The sequence below is a fragment of the Thamnophis sirtalis genome, unplaced genomic scaffold (genome assembly GCF_051295495.1).
Source record: "Thamnophis sirtalis isolate CommonGarterSnake01/CBP01778 unplaced genomic scaffold, rThaSir2_p1.2 scaffold_6, whole genome shotgun sequence".
NCBI lineage: Eukaryota > Metazoa > Chordata > Lepidosauria > Squamata > Natricidae > Thamnophis > Thamnophis sirtalis.
Genome location: NW_028261386.1, coordinates 115,314,122 through 115,332,216, shown reverse-complemented (window position 1 = coordinate 115,332,216; position 18,095 = coordinate 115,314,122). Strand labels below are relative to the sequence as shown.

Here is an 18,095-nt window from a genome sequence, read left to right as displayed (position 1 = left end):
CCCCCTAGGTCAGTGCATGGAACTCTGCCTGGCTGGAGAGAGGGGTGAATGCCTGTTCCGCTCCCGCCGCACTCCGAGCATAATTTATTCTCCAGCTTCCAAACTCCAAAAGTTGGCTGCCGAGTCTTCCAGCAGCGGCCGCTCTATGGTTGTGGGCTGGCTGCCAGACAGAGAGTCTTCCAGCAGCCAGCCCACAACTGTAGAGTGCACTCCTAGAGCGGCTGCTGCTGGAAGACTCGACAGCCAAGTTTTGGAGTTTGGAAGCTAGAGAAGAAGTTATGCTTGGAGCGCGGTCGGGCGGAACAGGCGCTCGTGCAACCCCCCTCTCCAGCCGGGCAGAGCTCTATGTACTGACCTTGGGGGTATCCCGAATGTGCCAAGCCACGGGAGCTGGGGAGTGGGCAGAGCGCCATGTGCCTTGGCACCTTAGGGATAACCCCTAGGTCAGTGACTTGCGCTCTACCCAGCTGGAGAGGGGGTTTGCCAGGCGGCTGCTCATGAGTGTGGTCACCTCATGGCTTCTTTGCCCCTGAGGCTGTGCTCGGCTCTTTGGGAGTCAGTTCACAAGGGAGCAGCTGCCCGGCAACTCCCTCCTCCAGCCAGGCAGAACGCCACTCCCCAACCTAGCGGTATCCCAAAGGCGCCAAACAATGTGAGCACCTTTCCCCCGGCTCCCGTGGCTTGGCGCCTTCAGGATATTGCTAGGTCGGTGAGCGATGCTCTGCCTGGCTGGAGAGGGGGGTTGTCCAGGGGGCTTATTTTCAGGGGTGGGCTTATATTTTTGCCCACACGAAAAATGTGGCAAGGCATTCGCTTCAGTACAGGTCGTATTTTCGGAGAAACACAGTACGGTAGTAATATTATTAGAATGGCTATAGGCCCATGCCTTTCTTGAGCAGAAATCAATAATTCTTCTAAGTTAAATAAGTTGTCTAGTCTGCCTTACATAACACAGTTCTATCAAATATGCTAGAAATAGTATGGTGTGTCAAAACACAGACAACTGAGGGAACAACATTTCTCACTCAAGTAGAAAATAGCCCCTCCCATAGAACCATCTCTACAATTTTGTTTCCTAAAGCTTTTTATCCACCCAAATTCTCTGCCTCATTAATACCCTTACTGTTCTTCCCGTCTTAATAATTCAGACTCTCTTGATTTCAAGGCAACTCTTATGGCTTCAATAATATTTCTCAAGTAAGCACAATATTCCACAAAAAGGAAAAGGTATTTTGGATTATTGTATTTTAGTTATGTAATGCTGATAAGGATTTATTTATTTTTTATTTTTTTGCAATCTGTGAGTACGCTAAGTTCAAAAACCGATATATTGCAATGGCTGCAAAAAACAGTGTTGTAAAACGGAAAGACCCTGATTCAGTCTTATGTTTGCATTGTTCTCTCCTTAAGGCAATGTCAAATGCAGGAGGACTCAGAAGGAGGAAAAATCTCACTCACTCATGCCCGGAATATAAGTCCCAACAAATGAATCTTCCTTAAGATTAAAACAATGAGACATAGCAGGCATTGAACACAAACAACATTCTTCCTTTTTTAAATTTGGCTTTACCCAAATGGTATGCACTGGCATCTCTACTACAGATAAAAATAAGTGTTCATAATTGAAATAACTAAATGGAATATGACACATGCAAATTCCAACCATCAAAAAATCCCTCAATTCCCTGAAAACCGTTAACATGGCTAGCTTTAGTAATGCATGAAATTCTGAACCCTGCAGCCAGTTGTTCTGAAATAATTTCTGGTTTATGCTGACAAACTCTTTTTTGCCCTCTCCGCTCATTCACACACAATACCTTCAGGTCTGCCTAAGTAATGTAATTCAGTGGAGTGGAATTCCCTTGATAGTTGCTTTACTCAGTGACAATATCATTTATACTCCACACTGTCATGCCGTGACACTGATACATTGGCTTTCATCCTTCATTTGTTGAAGAGTGTGCAGTTTCACCTTCCACTGTGTCCTTCTGCAGCACATGTGTACACATTTACTCCATTCACCCACAATTACAGAGCTCTGTTGAAATGCCCTTGTTCCATTTATATTCCACATTCCAAATGTCAGCCTTATTTGAAAATCCCAATTAAGCATAAGATGCCTCCCTAAGCACTAAGTGCTACACAGCATTCTTCAAATGGACATCCAATGAGAAATACATAACAAAATGCACTGTTACATATGTATGGCTGGGGCTAAATGCTCTATATTACTCAGTTTGAGCTACAATGACTGTCTTGAGCTAAAAACATCAAGTGTTATTCTGAGATTAGGTCATCTCCTATAAGTAGGCAGCATTTGTAAGTGTGTCTGGTTCTGCATACTGATGTGTGAAATGAGCACAAATGTAATATAATCTTTGGCTGCCTCTTTCTGTTATCGTCCTTCATAGACTCTAAACTGACATATATTTTATGCTGCATATTGCCTAGAATAATTTAAGAGATACAGCAGAAAGGTAGATCAGAGTTTTTTTCAATTAAATAAGAGGACACTATGTCATAAACATGTATGTATGTACAGATGAAACTCGAATATCATGCAAAAGTTCATTTATTTCAGTAATGCAACTTAAAGGTGAAACTAATATATGAGATAAGATTCATTACATGCAAAGCAAGATAGTTCAAGCCATGATTTGTCATAATTGCTTTGATACAGCACTTTGGGAACATCCAACTTCTTTTGCAATTACCTTTTGAGGCTTTCCCTCCTTATGGAGGGTGTTAATGATGGTTTTCTGCACAACTGTCAGGTCAGCAGTCTTTCCCATGATAGTGATTCCTACTGAACCAGACTGAGAGACCATTTAAAGACTCAGGAACCCTTTGCAGTTGTTATGGCTTAATTAGCTGATTAGAATGGGACACTTTGAGCCTAGAATATTGCATATTTTCACAATATTCTAATTTTCTGAGATTGTGGATTTGGGGTTTTCATGAGCTGTAAGCCATAATGACAAATCATGGCTTGAACTATCTTGCTTTGCATGTAATGAGTCTATCTCATATATTAGTTTCACCTGTTAAGTTGCATTACTGAAATAAATGAACTTTTTTGCATGATATTGTAATTTTTCGAGTTTCACCTGTATGTATGTATGTATGTATGTATGTATGTATGTATGTATGTATGTATGCATGCATGCATGCATGCATGCTAGCTAGCTATTATTTCCTTTCTGTTTCTCTGTTTCATTGGGTTCTTGGCACAAAATTGTACTAATCTAGACTCAATGATACCTTTCTAATTTGTCTGTCTTTGTATAAACAGAGGGACCTAGTATTGCATCAACCAAGTGATTCAATAGCAAGAAAAGCAAGGTTCCATACTTAGAAAAAACAAATGCAGAGATAGGAGAAAGGAACGACCTGGTTTAGCAATATGATCTATCAACAGGATCTGGGTGTCCTGCTAGACCAGGGGTCTCCAACCTTGGCAACTTTAAAACTTGTTGACTTCAACTCCCAGAATTCCTCAGCCAATGAAGCTGGGAGTTGAAGTCCACAAGTCTTAAAAGTTGCTAAGGTTGGAGACCCCTGCGCTAGACCATACTTTGAACATGAGCCAGTTGCACCTCTCAACGAAGCCAAGGCAATCTTGGGCTGTGTTTTCAGAAGGGCAATGTGGAGATTGTGGATAACTGTGGTACCTGCTTTCTGTAATAGTAAACTTCAGAGATCCATATGGCCCCCACACTGATGTTCTGAAAGGCAATGAAATTTGGCTATTCTCCCAGTCATGTACCATATTTTTCGGACTATAAGATGCACCGGTGTATAAGACGCACCAAGATTGCAAAGAGGTAAGTAAGAAATTTTTTTTGCCTTCCCTCAGCCCCCAGCAGCACTCTGCAGACTTCAGCAGAGCTGAAAAACGGGGGAATTTTTGCTTTGTCCCAGCCCTGCTGAAGCCTGCAGAGGGCTGCTGGGGACTGAGGGAAAGCAAAATAAGCCTTTGTTTTTGCGAAAAACGGCCCATTTTTCACAAAAATAGAATGTGGGGGCGGGGCTTCAGGAGGCCAAAAATGGCTGTATTCGGTGTATAACATGCACCAACATTTCCAAGCTCTTTTAGGGGAAAACGGTGGGTTTTATACTCTGAAAAATATGGTAAATATTGTTCTGATTTCCCCCCACCTCTCTGTAGTTACATATAATCTCCCTCTCTATTTTATTGTTCTGGAGTCATGCATTTAAATTTATGTAAATAAATGCATAATACACATTCACTCTTATGCTGCACTGATAACACTGTGTCTCCAATACTATGTCCAATTTTGGTCACAGCACATAAGAAAGTTGCAGAAGAATTGGAAACAATGCAGAAATGAGTGAGAAAGAAGGTAAGGGGCTTTCAGGCTAATTCCTACGAAGAACCAGCCGCCCGGAGTCCTACGGGATTGGGCGGCATATAAATGTTATTAAACTTAAACTTAAACCATTAAAATAGGTGGATATGTTTAGCTTAAAGAAGAGATGGCTAAGAGGAAGACATTATAGCAGTTTGGATTTATTCTCTATTTCACCTTTTCCAATTCTTTGAGACTATGATTCTTAGGGAAAATGTAATTCAAGGAAGTATGTCAGTCCAATATTAGTTTAATCCAATTCAGAGAGAGAGAAAAATACTTGACTATGTCCATATTAATTCCAAATAAATGGTACAACATTTACCATATTTTTTGGAGTATAAGATACACCTCCCCCCCACCAAAAAAAGTGGATGAAAATTTAGGCGTGTCTTATAGACCGAATACAAGCATTTTTGGCCTCCCGGACCCTCTGTGTGTCATGTTTTCACCCTCCCCGGCCAGAAGCACTCCGCAGTGCTCTGCATGGCCCATTTTTGCCAAAACATGCCTGTTTTCACCAAAAACACATCCATTTTTGCCCTGCAGAATACTTCTGGGGGTCGGGGAGGGGAAAAAACGTGATGCACGGAGGTCAGAAACTTTTTTTTTTGTTTTCTTCCTGTAAATTTAGTTGTGTCTTATAGTCCGAATAATACGGTAGTTACATCTGTATCCAGAAATAAAATATGTAGTGGAGGAACAGAGGATGACAAACAGCAAGATTGATGGATTCAGTTACAATGGGGATGAATGCACCATTGGAAGAAGTGAAAGACCAGGTTAGGGACAGAGTGTCACGGAGAAGCCAATAAAGAAGACTTATTTGTAGCTCAGGGCTGAAATGAAGGATCCTTGCTGCTCTCTGAGCTTGGTTGTTTTCTTGCAGATGTTTCATTACCCATATTAAGTAATATTATCAGTACTACCCTGTCTCCCCCAAATAAGACATCCACGGATAATAAGCCCAATTGGGCTTTTAAGCACATGTGCTAAAATAAGCCCTCCCCCCAAAATAAGCCCTGCACAAAAATATTGCAATGCAGCAGCAGAAATGAGGTGACCATGCTCACCGCCTCCTGCACCTCAAAAATAATAACACCTCCCCGAAAATAAGGCCAAGAGCTTATTTTGGGGGTCAAAAGAAAATAAGACCATGTCTTATTTTTGGGGAAGTACGGTGGTAAGTTTTACACTTATTCATACCTCAGGTTTTATACTTACAAGCAATGACGATGTTGCCTAGTTTGGGTAATGAAATTTCTGCAAGAAAACAAGCAAACTCAGAGAGCACCAAGGACCCTTCATTCAATTCAATTCTAACCTTTATTGTCAGAGTACAACATGTGCCCAATGAAATTGGCCGAGCCTCCCTTTGTGCACCCCAACACAATGCAACTCACAGTGAAAGACAAAAAATCCCTAGCCCAGTGAATCCTACTAACAAACACTCAGTCCTACTGTACCATGTGAACTTATTGCATGTTGTGCCTCATGTCACAGAGAATATCTATGTATGTGGCTGTTAAGAGTCAATACTAATTGTTATTAATTATTATTAATCATCATGTATGTATGTAACAGTCAGAATTATGGTGTGGCCATTCAAACAGAGCCAGAATTTATAAAACAATAAACCAATAGGCTGCACTTTCAGGGAATTTTTGCCTTAGATATGAGTTCAACTGCTCTGCAAGAATAGGGATGGGATTAAATTACTAATATTGCTGCATAGAAATGTCAAGATCTTCAGAATACCTTGTTTACAGAACCATACTGTGACTTATTAACCAAAACATATATAATCTATTATACCTGATACTGTATTGTGCCTAAAATTGGTTTCATTTGAGAACTATTAATGAGATTTCCTGAATGCCTCGATCAATCAAGGAGATAAGTACAGGAATAAAACAAAAATCAACCATGTTCAATGAGCACTAAGGATCCTTCATTTCAACCCTGAGCTATAAATATTCTCCCCTATCGGAAAAAACAGACATTAGAAAAAAATAATACCCAATTCATCAATGCCAAAGAAACTAAAACAAACAACTTAAGATATATTTGAACTGACAATTTTCTATTTTAACAGACTGCCCATTTCACAAAAGTGAAAGTTTATCACAAGTCCTCTTCTTTTTTTTTTAGGCAATTCATACTTCTAAATTTTCTGTTGCCCAACTAAAGTCTTCAAATCCCTTTCACCTATTGTGAAAATTTCTCTTATGCTCCACCCCATCTCTTTGCCAATGATGTCCTCTCCTTATGTCCCCATGACCCATTCCTTCCATTCCCTCTCTTCCTTTCCTAGTCTTGGCTTCCTCTTCTTTCATAAGTTGTGCATCTTCTCTCCATCTCTCTTTCTTCAGTCCCACAAAGCACATGCAAGGCTCAGCTTTTATAATTGATCAATCCAAGAGTCAAACAAATTAATAAGAGCAGACTGAGCATATGCACTAAAGACCTAGTGCATGCACAGGTAGGTTTAGCATACATTATTGTGGGGGGAAATGCAACATTCCTAGACAGCTTTCTCTTATAAGACAGATCTTAACTCCTTTTTTGCCAATAGAAATTCATACTGTAGTGAAGAAGACCGCAATGGTAGCAAGTCTGCTTCAAATATGACTGTAAGAAACAAGTAAGCTGTGGTCAAAAATTAAGGCTTTCTCCTAAAAATAAATCCTCTGATATGTGAACATCGGAAACAAAATTCAGAATAAAGAGCTTCTGACAGGAACTGCCACACTACCGTAGTTTAGAGTAGTCCTCTGAAACAATCTTTTTTAAGGTAGAGAGGATATTGGACTGATATAGCAAGGTAGGATTTCTCTCCAAATCCTTGTTTTAGCATAACAATACTTTGAAATAACAGATTATTTTTACTAATTTTAAGCCAGACCTCCCCCAATTATCAATTGTTAACATTTAAAACGGATACCATTGTCCCCCCTCCAATTTTCAACAAGTTTCATTCCAGCATTTTGACTTATACATAATTATTCATTTGACCTTCTTACTATTTTCTTTAAAAAATAAACTTTTATAATAGGTTCCATATCCCAAACAGATCTTACCAGACCAGCGCAAGAAAGACAAGAGAGAGCTTTTGAAAACTGGCTGTGCGTCGTCTGTAGTCTTAGATTGTATGAGTATTATTTTTCAGTTGTATAAGAAAGGGCAATAGATGGAAAGTCTTATTAACACCTCTATTTTTTTTTCTTATACGCCTACACTTCCAACATCTACAAATGCAAAGGTTACAGACAGAAAATAAAAAATAAAAAATCCCAGAATGACAGCTCATTATAACCCAAGCCTTATCCTCACTTGCTGTCTTCATCACTCCAAAAGTTTTGTTTACTTTTTTGAGGAATGACATTCAGAGCTCAGATCCATTGGAATTGCATAGAGCCTTGAAACTAAACTGACAAGAGATGGGCAGGAGTGAAGGAAGGCACCATCTACTGATTCCTGGACTTCATCTCTTTGGAATTTTTTCCCCTCCTGTGTGCAATAGCAAAAGAAGGAGGAACCTATCTAAACTCCACATTTTTCACTTGCACATTTCTTTTGTTCCTTACATTCAATCTTTACAGTCCTCCCTTAATGCTTTGGTCAACTGACAAAATATCTGATCTGCACCTTTTATATGAATCAGAATCAGAACATTTTGGATTTCACTGTTCTAGTTTTACTGTGCTGATCCTTATAAAGTACCTATATAAAAAGTATTTAACAGTAAGCCTCTAAGTCTCAAATCACTCAAGATGCCAATTTTACCACAGATTAATACAACAGAAGGATGGACCAAATACACATAAATCTAACCCGGACAAGACATTTCTACTTGGTTAGCTGAGAAAGTCTTTCAGCCCTAATATGCTTAGACTCACAGTAAGTACAGTATCATCAAACCAAATCTATGCAAAATTAAACAGAGAATCATCAAAATTAAGTGTAATGAGCATCAGTGGCTGCAATTTAAGCATACACTCAATGCTACCATTAAAACAAACAGGATGTCAAAGTGACTATTAGTGCTCTATTGTGCAGAGATTAAGTAATTAATGAAGGAGTTGAAGATGTTGCTGGCTGGAATTAATTATGGGAAATTGTATGAACATTATATCCAGAAAAAGGCAGAGAAAAGTGCCTTATACATCTAGGCAGGCTGCTTCTCCATCTAAGCAGATGGACAAAAACACTGCGGGGTTTCAGACAAATATACTTCCCATTATCTACTACCTAATCCTCTTTCTCTGAAATTGAACCTACGGACGTCTATAAATAAAACGGGTGCCACACCGTGAGCAGACACCCCTCCCATGAAGTTGGCTATAATGAGAAGAAAATTCCAGCAGTCATAATCACTTCATAAGATACCAAAAATGGTGTACAACCAAGCATGATACTCAACATTACATTTCAGAAATTGCTTGGCAAATTAGTCTGATTTTCTTATACATCCACGCATGACATACAACTCTTTCCCCACATACTGGGCTCATGCATACCTAATTTTTTTTCTCTTTCCATAAAACCGCACATACATTTTATAGTGGTGTTTTAATTTGCACATGACTACACCCACCTTGTGATTATTGATACAGCTGTTTAGAAAGCCCTCTTCCTCTTTTCATTAAAGCTATTTTTGACATCCCCATAGTTAGGTTATTAAGAGGACATGGCATCCCATGCTATGGTGTTATTCAAAATTTTTTACTACCGGTTCTGAGGGCATGGCTTGGTGGGCATGGCAGGGGAAGGATACTGTAAAATCTCCATTCCCTCCCGATGAGCTGGGAATCATCTGGGTGTGTCTTATACACTGAATACAGCACTTTTTTGCCTCCTGAAACCCTGCCCCCTTCGTCAAAATGGCGTACATAAGCTTTAGGAGGCTTTCAGAGTGCTCCTGGGGGCTGGGAAGGGCAAAAATGAGTGAAAAACAGGCTGGTTTTTTGCTCAATTTTGCCCTCTCCCCAGCCCCCAGGAGCATTCTATAAACATCCTAAAGGCTATGCATGCCTTTTTTTGCCAAAAAATGGGCCCATTTTTGAAAAAATGGACCATTTTTTGCTCATTTTTGCCTCCCCCACCAGGAGGAGCCTCTTACAGGCTACTGATGCTCTTTTTTTTTTTTTTTTTTTTTAAAAAGGGTCCATTTTCGCAAAAAAAAAAAAATGGGCCGTTTTTGGGAGGTCTGCAGAGTGCAAAACTTTTTTCCCATCACATGACGTTTTTTGCTAAACTGGGTGTGGCTGTGGCCAGTGCGTGGCGCATCCAGCCTGCGGGGCGTGAGTTTGACAGCCCTGCTCTAGCCATTATCTGAACATTATCCATCGAGGGGAAGATAATTGTTTTAACTATATGCCTATCTTTCTGGTAGAAAGGGTTTTTAAAAACATTAATTTTAAATCTAGTTTTCTCTTACTTAAGCTCATTTTGCTGTATTTTACATTCATGAATGATGGAGAACAAGTCTTAATTTTCTTCACCTTCTCTCATGAATTTGTATCCACCCACCACATTTAGATGGGCTCTCAATCTTACACGGGAAAAGACAAGACAAAAGACAAGACAAAATACAACAAAGCCAGCATACCTACACCCGTGAAAATCTATGTATGTATGTATGTATGTATGTGTGTGTGTGTGTGTGTGTGTGTGTGTCTGTCTGTCTGTCTGTCTGTCTGTCTGTCTGTCTGTCTGTCTACCTACCTACCTACCTACCTACCTACCTACCTACCTACCTACCTACCTATCTGTCTTCTCATCCTATGGAGTCTGATAAAGGGTAAGATGAGGAGAATAACAAAACTATTACTGTGAAAGCCCTTAAAAATGAAAACATTTTTTAAAAAGATGATTTGCAAAAATTCTACATTATTTGGCCTTTGAAGGTTGTAAAAAAAAGGTGCTATGAAATATGGGACAAGTACTGATTCAGCTGCAACCACAATGCCCTCAGATCAGTTACTGAATGACTGTACCTTAGAGGCTATTACAGACAGAAGTACTGAAACTAAAGTAAAATTAAAACTTATGTGGTGAGAAGAATTTTAGTTTCACTGGCTAAGGTTAGGGAAAGTGGATTTCACTAATACTGTCATTTGAGTAATCTGACTTTGGTATCTTGAAATAAACGACTAGCACATGACACATGAAATATTCTATTGGAAACTTTATGGTCTGTAAAAGATGGTGACTGATCTAGAGGGAAATATATGTTATCAGGATCTAACTTCCCTTTATGAGACCTATCTATTGAGGCACAAAACAAGCCAGCTCAATGACATGATTTAAAAAATATTTTTTTTTGCTGTGACATTTTATTCTTGACAAAAAGTTAAGGGCTGGGTTTTATTATTAACTTTTGGCTGCTTCTGTTTCCCTTTATGCTTTCTTCCCAATGACGAAAAATGAAATGACTCTCCTATTAGCTGTCCTTTAATTTTGTGGAATATAAAATAATAGTTTCTGAACCTGAATTCAAAAAGTGGCACAATTATGTGTTAGTCTATGAGTGACCGTATCCAGGGTTAGCTTTGAGCAAAAGGTGTTAGTTGCTCTACCAGTTACGTACACTGAAAAGTTGAGTGTGATGTGGAAAAAGCACATTCCCTTTAACTTCAAATAGGCACAGACTCATAGGTATTCAGACTCTTAAACCAACATTACCTCCTTTTTATATGTATTACACTCCAGATTTTGCATCTGAAACAACGTCAAATGGTTTTAAAATGATAAATGACAGGTTATAGTACCCTTATGTGCTTTTTCTTTTAAAAACAAAAAGAAGTAGCAAAATGATAAGGTTTACATATGATACGATTGATAATGATAATAACAATCTTTTATGTGTTTCCACTAAATGGAAAATGATCAGTTTTTAAAAAAAGAAAATTTATTAAGCTGACAAAGTACTTGAACATGATAAAAACTCAAATGTAAGAGTAAAGTTGCAATATTAATAAAAGGTTCTTAATTTAGAAGGAATTTAGAAGGTTGTAATATTAAAACATCTCTGAAAACAGAAATATAACACTTTGCAATTTTTGGTATATGGGTGTGTATAGTTATTAGGTATATATATATATAATGTGTGTACATGTGTGCATGTATTTATATTTTATACAAATACACACACGTAAAATGTATAGTACATGTAGACGGTAAGACAAGTTACCCATTAACACTTCCTGGGACAGATAGGCAAGGGAAAAATGGAGCATTTTAAATTTCACAGCTCCCATTCTTGGAACACTTACATTTATTTTTTTTATCCAACTAATAATTTGAAGGACCAGTTTTTCATCTACAAGCATTATCAACTATATTCCACTCCTACTATACAGGGCAACAACCTAGCTATAGTCTTCTTTTCAGTATTTTGGTGGCTTGCTGTGCTATAAAGCACCTTCAACATATTCACTGTTTAGAAATTACTCCTGGCATCGAAGACCTGTAATTTGGGGATAAACAGGGTCACATTATTATCCAATCTGACTAAAAAAAGCCTTTAAAAATCCTAATTATATTACGAGAGTTGAGTTACATGAAATTTCTATAATTCTACAACCTGAAGAAAGATAAAAAGTGCTTGTACAGATCAGTTACAATCACCGAAACTGTCACTAGAGGAAGGTTTTTGTATATTTTTGTTTTCATTTCCTCCCCTATCTGTTTTCTATGCAGTTGAGAACATTTTTATTTTGGAACCATGGATGACATGTCTGACAGTCCATGTCATTGGATGACAGAGATCATCAAATCTTTGGGAGGTACAAAACCTTCACATCTTTGGGAAGTACAGAAGGCCAGCTAGATTAACAATTTTCTCTTGTGAATGACCATTGGCTTACCTGAAGGGTCCTTTTCTGGGTGCCAAGAAGGAGAGTCCAAGCATGTGTTAAATATAGCCAATCTGCCCAGGACTGAATTGAAACTATAAGCCATTCCTCTGGTGCAGGCTATTCTTCAGATTTTCTTCAATGAAGGCATGGACAATGCGCGCTGAGAAGTTCAGGAACAAAGTCAAGGAAGTCAAAACAAGTATCCATAGTTCCGCAGAACCATATGATAACTGGCGGAGCAGACCCCAGGGTGGGGTTGGACTCTCCTTCGTGGCACCCATAAAAGGACCCTTCAGGTAAGCCAATGGTCATTTTCCTGGGTACTGCTCTGGAGAGTCCAAGCATGGGACACACCCAAGCTAAATGTCACTAGGGCGGAAGCATCCATGGTCTCTCCGCTGGTATGAGTGCCCTGGAGAACCCGCCTCCCAAATGTCCCCTCTGCAGAGGCGAATTTGTCCAGTCTGTAGTGTCGAACAAAGGGAGATAAGGAAGTCCACATTGCAGCCTTGCAAATCTCCTCTATCGGTGCCTGGGTACCCAGGCTGCCATGGTGGCGGCGCTTCTCGTAGAATGAGCGGTGATATGGTGTGGCACCAGGATAGATTGAAGAATGTGGGCAGCCTTCATAAAAGAATCTCAGGAACCTGCGGTGAGTTTTGCGAATGAGGATGTGGAGGTAGGCTTCCTTGAGATCTATGGATGTTAAGAGATCTCCCAGCCTGATGCAATCTAGAATTGACTGGAGGGACTGCATCTTGAACCTCTGGTATGCTATGTGATGATTTAACTTTTTTAGGTCGAGGATCCCCTTCCACCCCCTGGAGTTATTTTGGGACAAGGAAGAGTATTGAATAAAACCCTCTCTCTTCGTGACCTGGTGGAACCAGTTCTATGGCATCTATGTGTCTGAGGTGAAGGATCTCCTGTTCCATGAGAGCTTTCTTGACCGGACAGGATGGGATTGGACACCGAATGAAGTGTTAGGGAGGTGGAGAAATGAATTCTAATGTTAGGCCTATGCGTATCATCTGAAGGACCCACTGGTATTTGGTATTTTTGGTATAAGTTTATTTAAGGGCCGCCCTTTTCCCTGAGGGGACTCAGGGCGGCTTACAACTTATGTAGGAGGGGAATACATACAATGACATATAGGACCATACATAATAAAAAGAATAAAGCAACATTCATCATTCGGGCGGGGATGGATTATTATCTTTAACCCCAGGCCTGACGGGATAGCCAGGTCTTGAGGGCTGTGCGGAAGGTCTGGAGGGTGGTGAGGGTACGAATCTCCACAGGGAGATCGTTCCAAAGGGTCGGAGCTGCTACTGAAAAGGCTCTCCTCCACGTAGTTGCCAGTCGACACTGACTGGCAGATGGAACTCGGAGGAGGCCCAATCTATGCGATCTAATGGGTCGCGAGGAGGTAATTGGCAGGAGGCGGTCTCTCAAGTACCCAGATCCACTACCATGAAGGGCTTTGTGGGTGGTAAGTAGCACCTTGAAGCGCACCTGGAGATCAACAGGTAGCCAGCGCAGCTCGCAGAGGATAGGTGTTATGTGGGCGAACCGAGGTGCACCCACAATCACTCGTGCGGCCGCATTCTGGACTAGCTGAAGTCACCGGATGCTCTTCAAGGGCAGCTCCATGTAGAGCACGTTGCAGTATTCCAGCCTAGAGGTCACAAGGGCACGAGTGACTGTTGTGAGAGCCTCCCGGTTCAGGTAGGGTCGCAACTGGCGCACCAGGCAAACCTGGGCAAACGCCCCCCTGGTCACAGCCGACAGATGGTAGTCAAAGGTCAGCTGTGGATCCAGAAGGACTCCCAAGTTGCGAACCCTGTCTGAGGGGTGTAATATTTGACCCCCCAGCCTGAGTGATGGAACACTGGCCAAATTATTGGGAGGAAAACACAACAGCCACTCGGTCTTTTCCGGGTTGAGTACAAGCTTGTTAGCCCTCATCCAGTCCTTAACGGCTTCGAGACCCCGGTTCATCACGTCCACCGCTTCATCCAATGTGGATGATGTGATCTGCTCCCACTGGGCGTGGAACAGCTGTAGACGCCCTCTTATGGGAGCCGTCCGCTGGTGATCACTTATAGCGTCTGAAGAATCTGGAATTGGACCCTCCGCGATAGGGACGTTTGGAGAAGGACCGTTGACAGTTCCTGTCACAAAAGGGCTGACGGTCCTGAGACCTATCCATGCCCTGAGAGTATGGACATTGGAAGGAACTGGAGGTAGACAGTTGGTCCGAGTTCTGAAAGGGCTGCCTCCTGTAGGTCTGTGAACCCTTACGGTCAGATTTTTTGTTGACTGAAGGCATAACCTTCTTTTTGTCCTTGTTTTCAACCAGGACGGGGTCTAGGGCCTCCCCAAAAAGCTTGCCGCCCTTAAAGGGAGCTGAGGCAATCTTCCACTTGGATCACATATCTGCGTCCCAATGTCTGACCCATAAGAGGCGCCTGGTGATGACATTAGAACTCAGGGATCTAAAAGCAAATTTGGCAGCGTTCAGGGTAGCATCAGCCGTGTACTCTGTTGCTGTGGTAATTTTGTCGACATCCTGTCTCAATTTAATATCCCCCATCGGAAGCTGTGCTAGGAGCTGTCTCAGCCAGAGTAGCGCCGCCCTGAACAGGAAGGACGCAGAAGTGGAAGTTTTAATGGCCCAAGTCGCCGCCTGATGAGTCTTGTGGCAGGCGTTCTCGGCCCTTTTGTCCTCTGCCTTGAGCCCTTCCAATAGTTCAGGGAGGAGCACTGAGTTGGAAGTGAGCACTGCCACAGGCGCGTCCACGGGAGGCAATTTCAATAAATCATCTAGACTTGGGTCAACCGTGTACAATTTCTTGTCATTACTACTAGGGGTGGCAAGGGTGCCTGGCTGCGTCCATTGCTTTTGAACCACATTAAGAAATAACTTTGGAACTGGCACAATTTCCTGAATAGGTTCTGGTTCCTCAAAGAGTCCCTCGCCGAGGTCCTCCGGAGCAGGAGCAGTCAGAGCTGGGGTGCTAGTACCCAAGCAGGTCGAGATTTTGGCCTTGTTCAGAAAAGTTTTGAAATTAGTATATTTGAACAAGCCAGAAAAGGCCGGCTTGTCAGGAATAGCAGCCTCATCCCCTGAGAATTCTGGTTCTACCCCTGGACCTCCTCCCAGTCAGAATCCTCACTGGCCAAGGAAGAATGTGATGACTAAGGGGGCTGTGCCTGAGTCACTTCTTGTGAAGGCCCTGGTGTCGAGAGTGGGCGTGATTTGCGCAGGCACTTGGCCCGTTGCAACATGCCAGCCTCTATCCCTTGAGAAATGGCTCTGGCAATGACATCCTGCATTTCTACGGAAAGATTGGGTCCCCTATATTCCGTGGATGAGCTCTGGGTGGGGGCTGAATGACCGGTTGTTGGGGTGCAAGGGTCCCCACTGTGACCAGTTCCTCCTCCAGATCAGACTGATATACAAAGAGGTCTGTTCGATTGGCCATAGATGGCCCAGGGGAGCCCTGCCATTGCAATGGAATCAGCAGAGGATAATTCCTGGCCTTCATCCTCACTCTCTAACATTGGAAGATCCTGACCAGGTTGAACCCCGGGTGAGTGATCCCCAGGGAAAGCAGGCCCGGCTGTCTGGGCCTGTAGTTGAGCCCTAGAAAATTGCTTCTCTAAGGCCTTCTGGCATCTAATAGCATCTCTGTCTATGCCCGAACTCTGCTTAGTCCCCTGCCTAGAGTAAGGCTTGCTTGCTCTGATGGCCTTCCTGGCTGCCTTGCCAGCCTGCTGGTGAAAGGACCAACCTGCTGCTCCTCAGGGGCCCCGTCTGCCATGATTAAATGTGGGGATGTAAGGCCTGAAAGGAAACTTTCCCCCACTCACCACCTCAGACAAACAGCCTTAGCGCTCTGGTGCAGAGACACTGAAGGCAAGGGCAAGCAAAGCTCAGCAGTCCTTTGATTCTGAAGGAGAATGGTGCAAACTCCAAGCTCCCAGCACTCACGCAGGTCAATTAATGTGGGGAGTGACCACGTGGGCGATCAACCTCCGCTGCCGCCCTCAGTGTGATGGAGGAGCTGTGAGTAGGCAAAATTGCCAGAAGACCGGACAGGAAGGCTTCTAGTGGCGACCTGCAAGAGACAGGCAATCAGGCTGCTGTAGCTGCTTTTCACGGCAAAAGTAGGTCAACATAGTGGCGGCTGGAACTTTTATCCTCTCAAAATGGCCACCACCATGTGCGACCCTCTCAAAATGGCCACCACCATGTTTGACGCTCTTAAAATGGCCACCGCCATGTGCGGCACTCTTAAAATGGCCACCACCATGTGTGACTCCAACCCATGCACCTTCCCCAATAGCTGCCTGCAGCCTCACGGCGCCCGAGCGAACCCAGTACACCGGAGAGCCTGAAATTGGTGAGAACCAGGGAATTTAATTCAAGGGAGAGACTCACCAAGCCTGCTCCAATAATCAGGAAGTAGAATAGAATGTTCTTGAAGTAAATAGACAATTAGAAAGTCCAAGCAGTCAATTAGGAATGAAGAGAAACTGGAAGTGCGTCCGCTGGGCTTAGCTGAATTGAAAAAATCTGAAGAATAGCCAGCACCAGAGGCGTGGCTTAAAGTTTCCATTCAGTCCTGGGCAGATTGGCTGTATTTAACCCTTGCTTGGACTCTCCAGAGCAGCACCCAGGAAAATGGAGAGCTTCAGATCCACCTGTGATATTTCAAAAAATAATTTTGTTGGGCTATAAAACTAAAAAACAAGGTCTTAATTTATGTGTGAGGGGTGAAGTGGGGGCTTCCACTTGAATTTTAGAATGAGGTTATTTCTCCAAATGTATTAAATGTGCAACCCATTTAGGGAGTTTTAAAATTTTTAAAAACATACATGAATTCGGTGAGCGTCTGTCAAGATATAGTCAAAATTGTCATCTTGTAAGCTCTCAGTTACCAGGCTTCTGCAAAATTCAAAACTGATTTCCTTAAAATGCCAATGACTTAAGGGCTCCACTGTCGATGAAAGGAATGAATGGAAAAATGGATAAACTGTAAAAGCATGGTTCTCTAAATCAACCTAATTTATAACTTAATATGGAAATGTTTATAAGGAAATATATCGGATAAGAGTTCCGTATCGAACTATGCCACCTTAAAAAAAAATCCAAAGTAATTTCACATATATAAAAAACCCCTAAAGGCTTAATAAAATTCCTCCTTCTAAGATTTGTTGTCAGAGAAAAAAGTACTCAAGAATCTCACAAAATGACAAAACTACTCCATTTAGTTTTAAAGAAACAGTAACAGAACTTCAGATTTAATTTATTCAAAGCTTAATGCTAACTGATCAATTACATATTAAAATGCTTTCACAGGAACTACAGAGATTATTGAGTTCCCTTCCCCTCCCCATTAAGAAAAAGCTTATTTCTATAACCCCTTTCTTTTTAATAAAACAGGAACCAAAGGTAGGACTTACATGTAATTTTCCCAGAATCTGTGCTGGCTAATACTCTCACGAAACAGGGAAGTGGATATACGGAGAAATTAATTGATTACAGAAATCCATGAAGATATGAACCCTGAAAAATTCACAGGACGATCTTCTGGCTGTTCAGCAATCTAAAATACAATACAACATCACAGAATTAAGAAAAATTAGTTTTCTCTGCCTTTACTTTCCCTGAAATAACATCAAATTAATACGACACATAGGTAATGCATTAAACCTAGATTTTGAATCTATGCTTGTAATTTCATTAAAGAGATTGCTCATTGAGCTTACATTAACAGGATATGTTAATGGTAGTCTTTTCAATAAAATGCTCAAGAATGCCAAACTTATCTTCAATTAAAAATATGGCTTTCCT

At 41.6% G+C, this 18,095-nt stretch overlaps 1 protein-coding gene across 1 annotated transcript in view; it reads right to left on the bottom strand.

The window, feature by feature from the left end:
* The window catches only part of BACH2 (BACH transcriptional regulator 2), a 193,260-nt gene that overhangs the window by 71,199 nt on the left and 103,966 nt on the right, over positions 1-18,095 (bottom strand). Inside the window, exon 2 of the mRNA XM_087718745.1 lies at positions 17,705-17,847. The gene's annotated coding sequence lies outside the window, so the exon portion shown is untranslated. The remainder of the gene's footprint in view (positions 1-17,704; positions 17,848-18,095) is intronic.